Source organism: Neovison vison, chromosome 13, assembly GCF_020171115.1.
Source record: "Neovison vison isolate M4711 chromosome 13, ASM_NN_V1, whole genome shotgun sequence".
Classification (NCBI taxonomy): Eukaryota; Metazoa; Chordata; class Mammalia; order Carnivora; family Mustelidae; genus Neogale; species Neogale vison.
In genome coordinates this window covers 18,306,533-18,326,654 of record NC_058103.1, presented here as the reverse complement: position 1 = coordinate 18,326,654, position 20,122 = coordinate 18,306,533, and the positions used below count along the sequence as shown (strand labels likewise).

The following is a 20,122-nucleotide window of genomic DNA, read 5'->3' as shown; positions in this document are numbered from 1 at the left end:
CTGCTCATTCCTGAGGGCCCATGTCATATTTCACTGTCCCCTTCCATGAAGTCTTCCTGTCGCTTTGAATCAGCTGCAAACGCTTGCCTTCCTGTCCTATCCTACAATTCATGGTACAGCACCCTTAGTATTGGTCCATGACTGACTACCATTGAACATCTATGCGTATTTGACCTTTCATTGTCCTGTAATTCACTCTGAGTGAGCAAATATTGATAGACCACGTATGATGTGTCAGACACCACGCTGGTACAGTGGGACAGAGAGACATAGGATATGATCTCTACCTTTAAGAAGTTCAGTCTCATGGGGAAGATAGACACAAAAGTTATAGTCCTACACAGCTGCTTGTCTTGTCTCCTCTGTGGGATCCCTGAGGATAAAGGCAAAAGTCTAATCCCTCTTTTGTGTCCACCACGGTGCTGAGCACACGGCAGGCGCCCAAAAGATTGTAGTGAACTGGAATCAGGGAGGAAACAGAGCTTCTGTGAGACCATATATCCACAAAGGCAATTAATAGCTACTGAATTTCCACTGGGCAACTTCTTTTATGAAGTGATGGTAAAGTAAACAGTGGTTATCATTATTTGGAAAAATAAAAAGACAGCAATCCTATGTAAGTTACCCTTTCTGTCTCTCTCTCTCTCTTTTTTTTAACTTCTACTCCATGAGATCCAAAAATGTAAGACCCACTGCTAGAATAAAAGAAGTACAGAAAGGGAAGAGGGGGAGGGCAAGAAACACATTTAAACAATTTAGAAGTAATGAAGACTTTGCAAAAAATAACTGTTGAAAACAAATAGTCTAGGGAATACTTGGAAAATGTGAACATATGCAAAATCAGCAAATTGAAAGAGTCTGCATTACCAAGTCTTTGGGGGAATAGACTAACACTAATATTTTAGAAAAATGATGGAGAACAGAAGGACAAAAAGAATGTGGGGAGACAGATGGAGGTATGCACCTTCTCGAGCCAGAAATAATAGGAGCCCTAAATGGCCGTGGTTTGGGAAGGCTAGCCCTAGCATTTCCGAGAAACAATGGAATAGAGTTTAAAATGCTTGAACAACAAAGATGAATCATGCGCACAACTACAGAGCAGAGACACAGTTTCCAGGCAGAGTTAGAAGGCAGAATCCACAGGTGGCAAAGCTCAGAGACCCTCAATAAGTAGTAGCAGGAGTTATTAGCATTATCATTGATATATTAAGTTCCCCTGGCCCTATAACCATGTCTTTTCCTCTCCTGGGTCTTGAACCAGTATCACATGCAGGATTTATACACAAGCCTTGAAAAGAACCAAGATGGTGGCTACAAAATTTTCCCAAGGATACAGCCCTTACTATTCACTTGAAAAACCGAGAGTGACCCGGAAAGGGAAGCGCAACCCAAAGCAGCAGCTGGAAATCTGGACAGTCTGTTCCACCTACCCTCTCCTTCAACCACACCTCAGCCCAGCCCACCCCATCACTGTTCTCCAACAGCAAAACACACTTTCCTGCCCACCCCTTGCAGCCACCAAAAACTCACAAATATGGGCTAAATGCCAGCAAAAGGCTTCTCCAGTATAGAACTGGTGAAGACCCAAGAGCCCATAGCCCATGTCAGGAGGAGGAGTGGTGGTGAATTACACCTGATCATCCCAGGAGTAGGGGAAGACCAAGACCTTCCCCACAGCAGGCACGGGTCAACCTTAGGTGAAAGGGTTCAAACCAAGACCAAGAGACCTTAAAGGAAAGACAGCATTTCCTTAGCCAAATCCAAACTTTGCTCAAATGACACGAACCCTTTGACACAGTCTCTTTGAGGCCACAGCTTCAGCCCTTCCAGTCCTGAGAAAGTTGTAGCCTCGTGGAAGGCTACTGGCCCTGGAAAGAAGCACAATCCTCAAGGCCAGCCCCAGCTGAGAGAGGAGAGATGTGTCCAGCCATAGAACAGGAGAAACTGTCTCTTTTGACCAGAATATAGCCACCCAAGAACTTGAAAATGAGAAAATGATCCTGTCTTCTGCAGTCAGGGCAAAGATGAAAATCTGCCTCATGTAACATATCCATAGATGGAATATGTCCATTAAGAGGAAAGTCTCTTAAGGCAGTTGATTTATCAAACTGCCAGCCCTTTCTCCTTAGGAGGTGGTAAAATGTATCGGGGGGCTCCAGTATTTTATTAAGTTAAGTAGAATAGAAAATATAAGAATGTATCACATATAATAATGGTAAGTATTATTTCCATGAAGTGTGTCTATGTATACACATGTGTAGTAGTTTCAATTTGAAATGTATATCTTTACTGTAGGTCACTGTCAAATTTTTTTGAAAGTCACTGCTATCAAGTAAACATTGGTAGACTCTAACAAAGTTCTAGTCAGATTAATCATCCATATACTTCTCATTAATTCCAAAATATGCATTGAGCCCCTACTGTATGCCAGGGTTACACGGGGCACTGAGACAAAATGATTCCACAGTTCTTGTTATATACTTAACACACTTCTAAGTTCCTTACCTATGCTCATGCATTTAGCCCTCACAACAAGCCCCTGAGATAGGTTCCATCATTATCAACGTCTTATTCAGATGAGGGGGCCCAAGATCACATCGCTAGCAAGTGGCAGAGTTGGAATTTGAACCTGCTTTTATCCGCGAAGCAATAGTGCCCAAGGATGGACCCGATGTTCATAGCAACATCCTTGTTGCTGCAATGGATTGTCTCTACCCAAGGCCCCCACAGACTGGGCCCATATTACCAACTCCCCTGGTCTGAGCTTGTGCTAGCTAGTCAGATGGGGACTTACACGTTCTGGCTCCTTGCGGAGCCTACCACAAGGGAGAGAATACAGAGCATGGAGCATCTGTTCCACTTGGCATTTGTCACCACACATACCGAGGGCCTGGCGTTCTGTTGATGTAGGTGAGCTCATGAGCTCACAGATCGATATTTTGGGGGCTGCAAGCCTGCAGGTCAGTCCTGAACCACAGGGACATGCCCCTGACTAATATGCCCTTGGCTAAGTTAGCTTTCTGTGCCTCAGTGTCCTCAGCTGTGAAATAGAGATGATAAAAGTATCTACCTCATAAGGTTGTTGCAAGGATTTAATGAAATATTATATACAAAGTGTTTAGCAAATGCCTAGCACATGGTAAATGTTGGCTAGTTATTATTTATTGAACACTTAGTATGAAATTTATCATCCAGTGAAAGAGATAACACTTAAGCAAGATCATTCTATAAAATCCTATGTGGGGCTGGAGGAATTCAGAGTAAAGGTACTTAACTCAGCCAGAAAGCTTTGGAGAGAAGACAGTATCTGGAGATAAGTCTGAAAGATTGAACCAATGGGTGAAAAATGGGGGAAGGACATTCCATCCAGAAAGAGAGAACAACTGGGCGAAGACCCAGAGGACTTATGTATATCCTTCTGTAACACAACTGGGGTAATATCACTTTAAAAAAAATCTCCAGTCATGGGCACCTGGGTGGCTCAGTGGCTTAAGCCTCTGCCTTTGGCTCAGAGTCTTGGGATCAAGTCCCACATCAGTCTCTCTGCTCGGCAGGGAGCCTGCTTCCCCTCTCTCTCTCTCTCTCTCTGCCTGTCTCTCTGCCTACTTGTGATCTCTCTCTGTCAAATAAATAAATAAAATCTTTAAAAAAAAATCTCCAACCAAAATTTCTACAGTACAAGTTTTTCCAAAGTCATTTCTGGTATCGGAATAACCATGTAATGTACACAGCTATACATACTCACTTCTAGGCAGGTAAAAACCTCAGCCCTAAATGACATTTAAAAGAAAAAAATACCAGTCCCCAAATGTGTTAGAAATGGGATCTCTCCCATGAGGATGGACATGCTTTAGATATGTGTTTCTCAAAGTGTGCTTCCCAGACCTGGAACCCTGTTAGAAACGCATGCCTCTCACCTAGATCTACCAAATCAGAAATTCCGGCAGTGCAGTCCAGCCATGCACATTAAGAACCTGCTTTGAAGAAACTTGCCAAGGTGGAGGCAAATCTAAAAGCAACAGCAGTCCAGGAAGCAGCTTCTGTAAAGAGCTGTGCTCACAATGCCCACTGTGCTACCCCGTTTAACACAGCAGCTAAAGAGCTCAGGCACTATAAACCCATAGGCTGGGGCTTGAATCCTAGCATTGGTACTCGGTGGCTGCTATTTCCTTCAACCCCTGCATCCTCATCAGCAGGTTGATCTCGGGACTCAGTGTCATGTTCCCTATAAAGCACTTAGCACAGAGCAGTCCACTGAGAGCCAATACCCTGGAAGAAACTCTGGCAAACCTATCCATCCAAAAGTGTCAACACTGCTATGGTTCTAGCAGTCTTTGGAACAGTGGTCTTCAAATTCAGGTACACATACTCTTAAGAGTACAAAAAGGACTTGGTTTGGGAGCATAGATGTATGAGGATCAATTTCCAAACCCTGTTTTCCAGCAGACTCCCCTAAAATTGATCTGCCTGCATTGGGGTATCAAGAGAGTTCTCCTTCCCCACCCACCTTCTCTTTCAGGCAAGACTTTCTCCCACTTACCAAAAGAAAGGCACAGTTCTCACTCATCCCAAACCTGGAGTATAAACTTCCAGGGCTCCAAACAGAGGGAGTAAATAGACATTCTGATGTGAATATCTATAATGAGAGGATAGCAAATTCATTTGCAAGTGAGTAACTCAAATGTCTAGTTACATGCTTTTACCCAAGTCAGGTATTTTCCACATAATCCAAGGAGGACCTTTTGAGCTGACAGCTGACAGATCATCAAATAATAATTTCTGATGATAGATCACTATGTGATTTTTAATATCTTAGTTGGAAGTACTCAATTCAAATGCAACAATGTTCCTTATATTTCCATCTACTTTTATGAACAACATTTTCCATGTACTCATGTGAATCTTTTCAACATTTGTCTTAACAAACAAAAAATACTATTGTATTTATAATTGTCCCATTCTAGCAATAAGTAATATTCACCTACAGGTAGATGAAAAAATTTATAAAATCCCATCCACTTCATATAGATGTACTTCTAATGCATTTCACTTTTTGTGTTTAATAATTGTACATAAAAATATATATTTATGTTGTTTCTCAACTGTATAGTAATAATAATTATAATGAGAATTCAATCCAGAAGAAATGTTTCAATACTTAAAGGCTTTTAGTCACATGAAATGTTTTTAAATGCTATTTCAATTTATATGTATGTTTTTGTTGCAAAGAAGTATGATACTGAAATCAATAAAAAACTTTCAAGAATAAAAATTTATTACATTAGGATAAAGTTCTGTGGGGAGAGTGGAATGAAAATATGAGTCAAGGAGAAAAGAAATGATGTAAAAATGTCTGACTGCTGAAGAAAAGCTTGTTTGGGTATCTGTAAACGGAACAGAGTAGTATCAAATCACATGATATTTAGACTTCACTGGGAACTTGAAAGAGCAAACAAAGGTTTATTTTTAAATGTCAGTATTTACAATATGCCCCAAATCACAATTTTTGCAACTATGTAAAGTTATAATGGGAAACTGTAGATATCAAATAAGAATATGCATGGGCATACATTGTCTCTCCAAATTCTTTCAAGGGATACTCAAGGGAAAAAAATCTGAAGACCTCTGCTATGAAAAACCTCCTCCTTCTTCCCTTTCTTCAATACATAAACATACTACACAGAAGTGATGTTCTTAGGGCTGAATAGGATGTCAAGAAGCTTTCCAGAGAAGTAACCAGCATTGTCTCTGTTTTTAAAACTCACCATCTAGTTGAATGAATTTGGATATTCTAGCTGCTCTTTATATGTAACAGGCTACTCCAAAACTTGGTGACAGAAAAAGTCAGTGGATTGCAGTTTCCACATAATCCAAGGAAGACCCAACTGAGCTGTCAGCTGGTAGATTAAAAATAATTTCTAATGCTTCACTCTAGAGAACAGACAGATGGTTACCAGAGGGGAGGTGGGTGGGGGGATGGGCGAAACAGGTGAAGGGGATTGAGTACACCCATCATGAAGCACAATGAGTAAATATACAGAATTACTGAATCACTCTATTATATCCCTAAAACTAACATAACACTGTATGTTAACTACACTGGAATTAAAATTAAAATTAATAGGTAAATAAAAAGTTTAAAAATAATAATTATGAATGATAGACCACCATATGATTTTGATGTATGATTTAAGAGTAGCTCAAATCATTAAAATGTAACAATATTCCTTACACTCCTCAGGGTCAGGGTTTCACGCAGGGTCCTGGTGGAATGGTATGTCTCCACTCCATGATGTCTGGGGCCTCTACTGAGGAAACAAACATCTGGATGACAGAAACACTGAACCAGAAGAGCTAGACCTGGAGAATCCACTTCCAATGGCTTCTTCATTTATCTGTCTGTTACCTGGGCTGGGCTAACCAAGGACTGGACTCAGTGGGACTGATGACCAGTGCGTCCACACATGGGGCCTCTCCATATGGCTTTGGCTTTTCACAGCATGGACAGTAAGCATTCCAAGAGAACAAAGAAGAAGCTGCATGGCTTCTTATGACCTACTGTCCTGCAGGAGTCATGCAGTGTCACTTTGGCAGTGCTCGGGTGGTCAAAACAGCAGATGCAAGGAAGGGAGCCACAGACCCCAACTCTCAATAGAAGGAGTATCAAAGAATTTACAGTTATTTTTTTAAGACCATCATGATGGTTAAGGTAGGGTTTTTTTGGAACTAACATTCCAAAATGACTGATAAAATAGATGACATAGGGTAGATGTGAAGTTGAATAGCACAGTAGGCTGTTGAACTCAAGGTAGGAAGAGATAAAAGAGAGAGGGAGCCAAGAAAGTCTTCACCATAAACAAGCACAAGCTGAGGACCTATATGTGCACAACCCAGAATAAAATGTCAAGAGGACGGCATAAATACCAGAAGACTCAGTTTCTATGTCCAAATGAGTTCAAATCTCAACCTTCTATCCACAAACAACATGGCTTTGGAAAATCCTAACTAAGCCTCACTTTGTCTATCAGCAGCATGGAGAGCATATGCTAGGGTTGTTGTGAGACCTAAACAAAATAGCATGAGAAGGGTATAGCATGGTGCATGGCACTCAGTGCTCAATAAATACTGTGCATTTGATATTCATTCAAAGAACCTGCACATGTGGGGAAAATGAATGAGCGTCAACCATTACATTGACAGAAAATTGGTATTTGAAGATCTTCTGATGTCCAGGCTAATGGTCAAGCCTTTTGCCTGCAAAGCTCATCCCCACCATTGCTGCCCATTTGGAAAAATCTATATCATTTCTCATGAGAAGCCAACTATCCCAATCTGGGCTACTTTTTCTGAACATTAGATCTGAACTGATTTATTTTATCCCTAAATGCATTGGGCCACATCTTCCTGAATGGATTAAGTCAGACCTTCTATTTTTAGCAGCTAACTCATTCAGTCCATTTCCCTACTATAAATACCTACCTGCACTTGTGTAATAAAGTAGAACTCTTTTGTCATCTGATTGTCCCAGTCTAGATTAGAGGAGGAGAGGTGAGTGGAAAAATGCAAAACAAGATAGAGGACAGAGAAAGAGAGACTGCCATTGCTCTAGGCTGCATACCAGCTATTTTCACAGACTCCAAAGTCCATAGCTGACTGAATGTGGGAGAAAGCCAAGAGATTCTAGCCCTTCTCCACATATTTCTTTGAGAAGTTGCACAAAATGCATATATGCCTCAAATAATAAAAAAGTAAAAAGTATTCATCAAATATTTTTAAGAGTAATTCAGGTATGATGACCAAGTGGGGTTTATCTCAGGAACACAAGGTTCAAATCTCAGTCACTGGGGGCACTTGGATAGCTCAGTCAATTGAGCATCCAACTCTTGATTTTGGTTCCGGTCATGATCTCAAGGTCATGGATCAGGCCCTGCATCAGGCTTCCCACTCCGTATGGAGCCTGCTTGTTCCCTCTCCCTCTACCCTTCCCCCTGCTTCCTCTCTCTCTCTTTCAAATAAATAAATATTTAAAGTATTTTAAACAATCAATGAAATTTAGCATATTTAACAAAATTTTTTAAAAAATGCTTATCTCAACAGACTCAGAAGGATTATTAGAAAATGATTCATAATAAAAATTCTCAGGCTCTCAAAAGTGTAAGAAAGCCACAGACAAGGAAGCTTCCACAACTGCCTCCACTATGACCCCAACTTGCCCAAGACTACCATCACAGAATAATAAGCCAGGATTCACCACACCTATTAGATAACTATAAAATATAACACCAAAATTGAAAAAATTGGAGAAAATATCTATGGAGTCATGTACAAGGGTAGACATAAAACTATAGGTCAAGTGGTAGCCATGAACAAAATCAGACAAGAAAGTAAAGACGAAGAGTTTCTTCATCAAGAGTTCCACAATTCAAGAAATTTCTCTATTTAAAGAACTTTGTCATCTAAATATAGTTAGTCTTCAAGATGTGCTTATACAGGATTCCAGCTTGTATCACATCTCTGAATTCCTTGGTTCTTGAGAAATACTTGGATTCTATCCCTCCTAGTCAGTTCATGGATTCTTCACATATTAAGACTTATTTGGGCTAAATCATACAAGGGATGTTGTTTTGTCACTCTGGACGAGCTCTTCACAGAGACTTAAAACCTCAAAATCTATTGACAAGAAAGGGATAATTAAGTTGGCTGGTTTCGACCTTGCCAGTGTTTCTGGAATACCTAGGAGCATATATTGTCCATGAAGTAATAACACTGGCATAGAGGTATTGCTGGGGTCAGCTCACAGGTCCTGTTGACATTTGGAGTGCAGATATTCTATTTGCAGAATTAGCAACTAATAAGTCACTTTTCCATGGGGATTCAGAAATTGATCAACTCCTTAGGATTTTCAGAGCTTTGGGCACCCCCAGTAATGAAGTGTGGCCAGAAGTGGAATCTTTATAAAACTGTTAAGAGCATACTTCCCAAGTGGAAACCAGGAAGTCTAGCATCCCATATCATAAACTTGGTTGAAAATAGCTTGGATTTGCTTTCAAAAATGTCAGCACATTAACAGGTTAATCCCACAAAACAAGTTTCTGGAAAAATGATACTGAATTATCCATATTTTAATGATTTGGACAATCAGATTGAGAAGACGTAGCTTTCTGACAAAAAGTCTCCACATGCTCTCTCTCAAGAACAGATAGTTATATTTTTGCTCCACCTCTATTTTTGTCTTATGTGCTCTTTTTTGTGTGGTAAAACTTAAGCTGCTCTTCATCATCTAATTTCAAAAGTGTAACTTTAAAATGTAAATATTGTTCTATATCAATTTAAGTATAGTAATTCTGTGTATGAGTGTAGATCTAACTGTAACAAGTATTTGTTACTATAATAAAACTATAAATCTAGTATTGATGACAGGAACTACAGAGTTGGGGGGGTTAAACCCCTTAGTAAATTAAGAGCAGAAGAAAACTTCCCCCCAACCTGATAAAGAGCATTTTTTGGAAAATCTACAGCTAACATCATACTCATGGTAAATAACTGAACTGCTTTCCCCTCAAGATCAAAAACAAGGCAAGAATATCTGCTCTTACCATCTTATTCAACATTATACTAAAAATCCTAGCCAGTTTAATAAGGCAGTCGAATAAATAAAAGACATGCAGATTTGAAAAGAAGTAAAACTGTCTTTGTCACAGATGACATGATTGCCTATGCAGAAAAGCCTAAAATATCTGCAAAAGAGCTGATTTTAGCAAGGACACAGGATACAATGTCTATATTAGAAAAAGAAAAGAATTTTTATATTCTAGAAACAAAGAATTAGAAATTGAAATAAAATAGATACCGTTAATTTAAAAGAAACAATACTATATTAGTTCTCAATTGCTACATAACAAATTACCAAATTAGCATCTTGAAACAACAAACACTTATTATCTCACATAATTTCTGAGAGTCGGGAATCTAGGAGCAGTTTCAGGGGTAGCATGGCTCAGCATCTCTCAGAAGGTTGCTATCAAGATGCCAACTGGGGCTGCACTCATCTGAAGTTTTGACTGGGGCTGGAGGATCTACTTCCAAGATCACTCATTCACATCTGCTGATAGAGGTCTCAGTTTCTCCACGGAGAGGTCCACATTGGACCTTTCAGTAGTGCTGCTCCCATGTCTTCCAGAACAAGCAATATAAGAGAGCAAAGAAGGAGCTGTAATGCCTTTGATTACCCAGTCTCAGAAGTGGCATTCCATCATTTCCACCATATTCAATAGGTCACACAGATCAACTCTAGTACAATGTATGTGTGGGGGGTAGGGGAGGATACTATACACAAGCATGAATACTAGGAGGGAAGGAGCATTTCAGGCCAACCTGGAGGCTGGCTACCACAAATACCACTTACAATAGAACCAAAAGACATAAAATACTTGTGGATAAATTTAACAAAATATGTGCTAAATCTCTACACAGAAATGACAAAATAATTACTGAAAAATCTAAAGAAGACCTAAATAAGTAAAGATATATACAATGTTTATGGATTGAAAGACTCAATATTAGTAAGATGTCGATACTGCCAACGTACCGGGATTCAGTGTAATCTCCATCACAGTGCCACTGGGTTTTTTTCTTAATAAAAATTGACAAACTGATAGTGAAATTTGTATGTAAATGTTAAGGACTTAAAATAGCCAAAACAACTTCAAAAAGAAGAACAAAGTTGGAGGACTTAGACTACCTCCTACACTACATCTTAAAATAGTGTAAGAACTACACTATTTTAAGATTCACCATAAAGCTACAATAATAAAGACAGTGTGCTATTAACATAGGATAGACATATAGATCAATGGAACAGAACAAAGAGTCCAGAAAAAGGCCCACTCATATATGGTTAATTAATTTTTGACAAAAATGCCAAATAAATCCAATAGGAAAATTTTTTCAACAAATGTTGCTAGGACAACTGGATATCCCAGGAAGAAAATAACCTTGAACTTTGCCTTACACTATAAACAAAAATTATCTTAATATTGATCACTGTCCTAAATATAAATGCTAACCTATAAACTTCCAGGAAAAAACATAGGAGGAAAATATTATGACCTACATATAAGCAAATAATTCTTAGACAATATGCAAAAAGCACTTACTCTGAAAGGGGAAAAATAATTGATAAATTAAACTATGTCAAAATTAAAGCATCCTATTCTTTGGAAGACAGAATTAATATAAAACAAACAAAAAATAGATAAAATGCAAGCCATAAATAGAAAAAAAAATATATGTAATACATATATCTGTCAAAAGGCTTCTATTTGGAATGTATTAAAAACCCTCATAGCTCAGTAATAAAATATTGACAAAAATTAGGCAAAAAAGGGGCACCTGGGTGTTCAGTCAGTTAAGCATCCAATCAAGTACCTTGATTTCAACTCAGGTCTTGATCTCAGAGTTGTGAGTTCAAGCCCAGCAATGGACTCCACATTGGGCATGAGGCCAACTTTAAGAAGAAAAAAAAAAAGGCAAAAGGTTTGAACAGATACTTCACAAAAGAAAGACTATAAATGGAAGATATACAAATGAAATGTTCAACATCACTGTCATCAGGAAAATGCAAATTAAAACCTCCAGATACTCCTACCTTTCACTAGAATAGCTAAAATTAAAAGGAGAAACCATACCAAGTGCTGGCAAGGATTTGAAACAAATGGAAATCTCATATTTTGTTGGTAGAAATGCAAAATAACACAGCACTTTGGAAAAACTCAGTGATTTCTTATAAAGTTAAATATTCATCTACTATATGACCCAGCAATCCCCTAAGTATTTATACAAGAAAAATGAGAACCTTTGTCTACACAAACACTTCTTGCAAGAGTTCATAACTTTTTCATGATAACTTTTATTCATAATAACTCAAAATGAGACACAATCTGCAAGTCCATCAAAAAGTGAATGGTAAATAAGTTGTGTTCTATGCCCACAACAGTATATGACTCAGTTTTAAAAAGGAACAAAATACTGACATGAGAAAGATAGAGAAGAGGGGATTGACTACAAAAAGCTAGTGGGGAGCTTGATGGACATGTTTTATATCCTGACTTTGGGAGCGGTTGTGTGGGTGCATAGGTTCAATGAAATTTATTAAACTGCACACTTAAAATAGGCATATTTTATTAGTATCTAAGTTTTACTTCAATAAAAGTAATTAAAACATTATAAAAGAAATATATTTATAGGATTAAAAATTTTCAACTAAATATTGAAAAATTAGTCCTCTTTCACCGCATGTCCAGACCTCCAAATACCCCATCTCCCTACCCAAACATAACATTATTTTCAGTGATTATTCAAAAATGGTCTGTGTGTATATCCCTCTACATTGGTATTTGTATACAGATATTTCTATGTATATCACACAAAAGCACACATAGGCTTTGTTTACATGCAAGTAAACCTCTTTTCTATTATAGTAGCTGTTTTTCGAAGCCTGATGTTCCCTTAGATCACCTCTGATTTCTGCTGCAACTCCCATGGTCAGTCCTTCCCTTGCACGCTGACAAGAGTCCCACCTTGAACACTAGCACTTTTTCCAAAGTCACAGGAACCTGCCCAGTCTACAGGGAGATGCAGCCAGAAGCAGAAGGAGATAAGCCCCTGGACCAACCCCAACCAATACAGGATAGCTTTGATCAATAAATGCCCCAGCCTTCCTTCTTGCCGAAAGACAAACAATTCTGGAAGTTGGCATACTCTGTTTTTCAAAGGTCTGGACTTAGGCTTCCCTTACCTATAGCAGTAACTCAATCAGACACCTTTTTCCCTTCATTTTCTGTCTCACTCACTGTCTTCATGCTCTCGTTCATTTTTCCAGGGATCACTTCCCAAATAAACTACCTGCACTCAAGTCTTTGTTTGAGGTTCTGCTTTCAAGGGACCCCAAATCAAGTCGTGTACACACCTTATTTTTATTTATTTATTTATTTATTTACTTATTTGACAGAGAGAAATCACAAGTAAGTAGAGAGGCAGGCAGAGAGAGGGAGGCAGGCTCCCTGATGAGCAGAGAGCCCAATACAGGGCTCGATCCCAGGACCCTGAGATCATGACCTGAGCTGAAGGCAAAGGCTTAACCCACTGAGCCACCCAAGCACCCCCACACCTAATTTTTTCACTTGATATATCTTGCAGGTTGCACGATGTCAGCCCATACTATCTGTCCTCCTGTGTCTCGTGGCTCTATAGTACTCCACTACATGGTGTCCTATGGTTTTTATAACCTTAACCCCTATCAGTGGATATTTAAGCTGTTTAAAGTCTTTTGCTATTATATACAATGTTTTTTAAAAAGATCCCTATGCACACATCTTTATAACATAAATTCCTAAAAATAGAATGGATAAGGCAAAGTGTAGTTATGGTAATCTTCAAATAGGAAGCATCCCTAAAATCACTGACCTGTAAAATCTAACCTGTACATACAGTTTTTCAGTCATAAATCCAGTGTGTGATGATGTCAGAGCTGATGCTAGCTGCAGCCCTATACCCCAAGGCTCCTTCTGTTCAATTCTCTAGTCTCCTTTTCTATGGGATCCACCTGCCATCTTGCTGTGACCTCAAACACAATCAGGAAGAGGCCCTGAGATGGAGAGAGTAAGAACACAAGCTAAAACAGAGACAGATGGCAACAGAGGGAGAATATATATAAAATCACTAACTGATTGCCAGAAAATTTACAAAATAGTTCTCTTCTTCACAGGAGGAAAGAACACTGGACTCAGAGTCAGGAGACCTAGGTCCCAGGTTCTAAACCTCCCTTTGCCTCAGTTCCCTCATTTGCAAAATGAAGGGGTAGACCTTAATTATTCTCTCTAAAGTCCTTCTCTCTCTGATATTCCAAATTTCTATGACCCAAGCAGCTTATAGAAAGGGCCACCTTATTCTCATTTCAGGTATTGAATCAGCTCCCATGGAATAATTCCAAAGTGTCAACCAGCCACTATCTATTTTTTTTTAAAAAACCCTTTCAACCACATGTAGATGCTAGAATATACGTATGCTGAGCATCACTTCAGATCACAGCAAACAAAAAAATAAACCAAAAAAAATGCAAATACCTCAAGAGCAAATGCAAACAGGGGATCATTTTTCCTTGTAAAATTTGGTAGAAGTAGAGCTCTACAGAGCACACTTTGGGAACAATGTTTTTAACCCCACGAGCAGCTGGAGCTCAGGCTTTAGAGTCAGGAGGATCTGAACTTAAATCTGAGTCCTGGGGCGCCTGGGTGGCTCAGTCAGTTAAGTGGCCCGCTCTTGATTTTGGCTTAGGTCATGATCTCAATGTCATGAGACGGAGTACCACATCAGGCTTTGAGCCTGCTTAAGATTCTATCTCCTTCTCCCTTTGCTCCCCCCTTTCATGTTCTCCCTAAAAAAAAAAAAGAAAGAAGGAAAGAAATTTAAACCTGAGTTCCTTTGTACATACATATGGCCTGCAACTAGTTATTCTGTAGAAATGAGGCAAATAAGCCATTTCGTGCGGCTGCTGTGAGAAACAGGAAAGGTGATAGTGAACTTGTGTCTCATGCTGAGTTAAGTTAGCTTCCAAAGACAGGGGTAAGGATAAGAGGAAGTGTTCAACTTTCATTTGAGCGCCTGGTTAACCCATAGCACACACACAAGCACACATTTTAAAGAGCTCAATTCTTGCTGCAAATCGAACGTTTGTCCCCCTTATTCATATGTTAAATTCTACTGGGAGGTGATTAGATTATGAGGGTGGAACCCTAATGAATGGGATTAGTGCCCTTATAAAAGAGACCCCAGAGAGCTCCCTTGCCTTGCCAACCACATAAAGATGTGGCAAGCAGACAGCCATCTATGAACCAAGTGGGTCTTAGCAGACACAGAATTCACCAGCACCTTGACCTCAGACTTCCCAGCCTCCAGAACTGTGCAAAATAATTTTTTTTGTTTATAAGCTGCTGAGTCTATGGAACTTTTGTTATAGCAGCCCACAAAGACAATACCATTATATGCTAGTCTTTCACCATTTAACCATTCTATTGCTATGAACATTTAATGATTTCCAAACTTTACTTTTATACATAATGAGTTAATGAATATCTCTATATAGTCATCTTTGACAGCATCACTTAGTAGGTCCTAACTAGATGTTAAGCAACCAGGACTTTTCAGTGGGGTGGTATGGGCAGCTAGATTTTAATTGCCCAAGACATAAGTCAACCTCAAGTTCATCCAAAAAGTATTTACTGAGTTTCTAGATGCCAGACACTACCCAGGCACACTTCATATCATCTTACAGCAGTTCCCTGAATGGGTACAAGTATACATGTTTTTACAGAATGGGTGTGGTTTTGTGGTGTAAATTGAATCCTTATGCAATGGGAGAGAAGAGACAAGAGCTGAGGTTTAAATATGACTGTCTCAGCCTACCATAGACCAGGAGGTGAGGGGAAGCTCTTCTGAGACATGAAAAGACAGAAACAAAAGAGCCTGGAATACAAAGGACCCCAAACCGAATGTGGAGAATCCTGTTTCCTCCCATCATCAGAACATGAGGCCGGCCACCTGGGTGCAGTTTCACCATAATTTATTCAACTCGTCAACTATTTACCCAGCATCAATTATAGCCACTAATAACTCAGCTGCCATTCACCAAGATAGAATAATGTAGGGGTTAGGAGTGCAGGCTCTACCTTTGAAAGAAGGAAGTCAGTCTATATAAAATGATCTATAATGATAATAAGTAACAAAAGTAAGGTGCACAACAGTGCGTAACAAAGGAACAAAAAGGTATGTATAAAGAAGAGGGGATATAAATACTTGTTTATGCATCACCTATCACAAAAAGCTGGTGAAAGTGGGACAATTTCGGGTCATGATAGCCTACTAGGGACTCTATCCAAGCAGATTTACCCTACTTCCTTAAATAGCTTAAAAAAAAAAAGAAAAAGCAGACAATATTAAACAATGGTTTTAAGACATTGAGCAGCAGACAGCGTGGAAAGGGTCACCGATGGCTGAGAGGAGGGAGAGGGAAGAGGCAAGTCCTAAACTGTCCCAGTTCACTGCTAAGAGGTCATGTCTGCCCACCGGTCAGGGAGGAGGACCCAAGGCAGAGGTCAATGGTCTCCCTGAGTTCAGGAGACCAAGATGGCATTCAGGTGGTGAAGCAGCTATCCTGGCAGGGAAGAATGTCAGAGAAGAGAGAGCTCTAGCAGTTTGCAGGAATCTCCTCTAGCTGTGGCCTGAGGACTCCCCAGCACGCATGCGAGAAGCCAACAGAGGCTGGGAAGACCCACCACAAAGCAGGTAGCTCAACAAAGTCCTCCCTTCACATGGGGTTGGAGGTGGTTTATGTTCCACCAGCCAGAATGGCAAGACCTCATAGTCCTTGGGGCATGGGGTAGACCCTCAGAAGTGGGGACATATTAGCTCTGGACTGAAGACTATTGTGACCAGCATAGTAAAGGATAAAAGGAGGGCTTCTGAGTAGATGGGTTAGGGACAGGAAGGGGGAGATTGGGGCTCAGGGTCAAGGCTTGTAGTGCACCTACCTATTTGCTGTTACATATTTTTGCACTGTTTCAAATTTTTACTATGTGTAAGTATTCCTTTTTCAAGAGGAGGTCTCTGGAGTCAGACTTAACAGGGTAAGAATCTGACTCCACCTCCTGTGAGCTATATAAACCCAGCAGGTCGCCCAACCATGCCAAACCTATGTTTGTTTCTTTTCTTTTGGATTTTCTTTGGATTTCTTTAGATCATTATGAATAAAATTGAAATGTTTATATAAAAACTAACAGCACCTGACACTTTTGTGAAAATACTGGTTTTACTTTCCGATGACCTGTTTCTGGCAAAACCACCCATTTTTCTTTTTGGAAACATACTTGCCCCACTCACCCATGTGACCATGACACCATTCCCCAGCTCTGAGAAGGGACCTGTGACTATGTCACTAGGAGGTAAGGCCCTTGGAAGGTGATTAGGTCATGAGGGGCAGCCCTCATGCATGGGAGCAGCGGCCTTAGAAAAGGAACCCCAGAAAACTCCCTCCTCAGCCCTGTGTGGTGACAGTGGGAAGGTGCCGTCTATGAACCTAGAAACAGGTCCCACCGGACACTGGTACCTTGACCTTGGGCTTCTCAGCCTCCAGAACTAGAACTGTAAGAAATATATTTTAATTACTTCTGACCTATCACCACATTTCATGTCCCTGGAACAGCAAGTAATTGGTCTAATGAGAGGTATGGAGACTTTTGCTGAAAATCTTGGGAAAGAGTTTCTCACTGTGTTGCTCAGTGAATAGACTAAAGCTGCCAGTGGTCATTTTCAGGGAACCAGTTTGGGAATGGAACTCAGACAGGGGAGAGCAAAGCCTAGAGATAGAGATAGATATGGTCCTGATGCTTCATTTGGGTTCTGGGATCCAGCCATGCCTAAAACCAGTTTCTGTCACTAGAACCGAAGAGGCCTGGCAAATTTAGGAGGGACTATCATTACTCAGTTCATTCAACAAGCACCGACCCATGAAATTCCAGAAACTGTGTCCAGAGCTAGGCACTGTGTCCAGTTTCAAGTCTAATGGAGGAGACACTTACGCAAAGCAACAGCTACTGGGCTAGAGATATTCCCAGGGTGCTCTGGGTGAGACACATCTAGAACACCCTGGAGAGGAACAGGCTAGACAGCTAGGAAACCTTTGTGAGGAAGTGATGCCCCAACTGAGGCTCAGGGAATGCTGAAGAACTGGCCAGGGAAAAAGAGGAGATAAGAGTATTTTAGACAAAGAGGTGAGAGAAAGTAGATGTGCTTGGGGGAGGGCACATGGACACAGGATGGGCAGTGGAGAGAGACGTAGCTAAAGAAGCAAGGGGGAAATCACAAAACACTTTGTATGTCATGCCCTAGAGTGGAGCCTTTGTATCCTAACCATTACAGGATGCCACTCCAAGACTTACCTCAAGGGAGAAGTATGATCAGATTTCTGCGTGGAGCATGGAAGAAAAGGCAAGACAGCTAGGGGAGACCAATCTCCCCTATGTGGGAGAGATCCATGCTTGGAATTATGAGGAACTGAACGAAGAAATTATTAGTGAAAGAATGAATTTGAGAAGTTTTGAGGAGAAAGAACTGACTGGACCTAATGCTGATCATGTATTTCCGTTTCAAACATTAACATAGGAATAAGAGTTAACATTTTACAGTCGTTCATTCCCACCAAGTCCTGTTCTGAGCACTTTCCACAGATTCACCCACTCAGTCCCACCCCTTAAGGGAGATATCACTGTGATTTCTCTTTCAGTGATAAGGGACTAAGCCACTGACAGGTGAGGTAACTTGCCTGAGGCTACACATGGTGGCGATGGTGGCGATCCAAGACACAAGCGTGGGCCGTTGACTGCTACACTCTGCCCCTCACAAGTGCACACTGCTTAAAAGGTAGCTGAACGAGAAGAGGAGCTGGCCAAGGAAAACCAAAATGACTAGGGAAGCAGAGGCCAGCATCACAGAAATAAGGAAGGCGAATACTTCTTTCTTATCTCAGTGGTAATTAAATACTCAATTATGTAATGGGAGGAAGACAGGCCGGGCTTCGCTGGGAAGACAGTGGGATGTTCTTCTGCACATAGTATCTCCTTTATTTTTCATGGCTCTCTGTAAAACAGATGTGTTCACAGCCCCAGCTGTTGGATGCGGAAGTTGAGGGAGATCCAGGGGCTCCCCAAGGCCACATGCTGGGAAGCGACCCGGCTAGTTATCAGGTCTGGAGATGACCTGCATTCTACGCTTGGCTGACTGGAGTAGTGTCTGGGTGTCTGGGGCTGAGACAGAGTGGGAGGGGCACACAAGGATGGCCACATCCCTACTCCCAGTAGGTCTGTAATCCCATTGCTCCCATGAGGCTGTAACAAATGAAGACAAAGATCATGATAAGGCACCAGGAATGTGTGTGCCAGGGAAGTGGTACAGACTCTGGGCACCAAGAGCAGATGAGGAGGCATATCAAAGCTGGCGGACATGGGTTGGGTATTGAAGTATGAGTAGAGTATAAAAATGAGGGGATATGGGACATTTCCAGGGGTTGAGCCCTCACCTGGGTGCTCTGTCAGGGGCAAACACCTGCTGTTTCTACCTGTGCAGCATCTCTGCTATATCCTCTGGTTCTTCTGAGGAAACCTTCCTCCTCATTGGGAACCATGGAGTTTGGATAGAGCTGGCTTCACGTCTACCTCAGATCCCATCAGGGAGGGATCACTTGAGGCCAGCCTGGCCAGTCTCTGAGGGTTCGTTTCCCCCAACCTAGCAATTGGCTCTAGATCCAATCTAACCCAATGAGACTCAATCTCAAGTGTGTGTTGGAACATCAGGAAGGAAAAACTCCCCAGAATGGCTGGCTCTAGGAATGTTATTAGCCTGGAGAAACTGGGGACCATGCTGTAGAGGGGTCTATCTCGGAGTGAAACCCACACTGAGGAAAGGGAATAGGAGGTAGAGAGATCTGTTGTTTGAGTTCCTGGATCCAGTCATGCCTGCAAACACCCCCAAACTTTTCAGTCACTCCAACCAATAAATTTCCTTTGTCATTTATGTCAGTTTGAGTTGCAGTTTCTGCCACTGGCAAGGGAAAGGGGTCTGGATAACAAAGAGCTTCAAAATGGTTATTAAGCTCCAGGAATCCTAAGCCACAGTCCATCTGCCTTTCTCAAAGGAAAGGAGTTCAAGACCGGGAATGGTGAGATAAGATCCATAAGAAAAAGGCCTTGGGCTTCTGTGAAGGGTGAGATGAACATAGACCTTGAAGAAGAAGCTTTCGTTTCAATCGTATCTCAAAAGGTGGATAACTTTTCACCAGCTGGCATTTGAGAAAGCACAACACAGCAGGAAAGGGACCACCTCACTCATGAAGGCACAGAATTAGAAGAATGCAAGGCATGTGCATGGTGCAGCACACGGTGGAACCTGGCTGGAGACCGAACAGACGAGGGGCAGTTGTGAAAGGGGAGGTTGCAAAGGTGCCCTGGAAGGCCTCAATAGCCAAGAGGTGGCTATCTGGGGATGGTTAGAGACCTAGAAAGCATAGTTCTGT

At 40.9% G+C, this 20,122-nt stretch overlaps 1 pseudogene; it reads left to right on the top strand.

Moving 5' to 3' along the window:
- The window catches only part of LOC122894471, a 112,095-nt pseudogene extending 102,938 nt beyond the window's left edge, over nucleotides 1–9,157 (top strand).
- The last annotated feature ends 10,965 nt before the right edge of the window (nucleotides 9,158–20,122 follow it).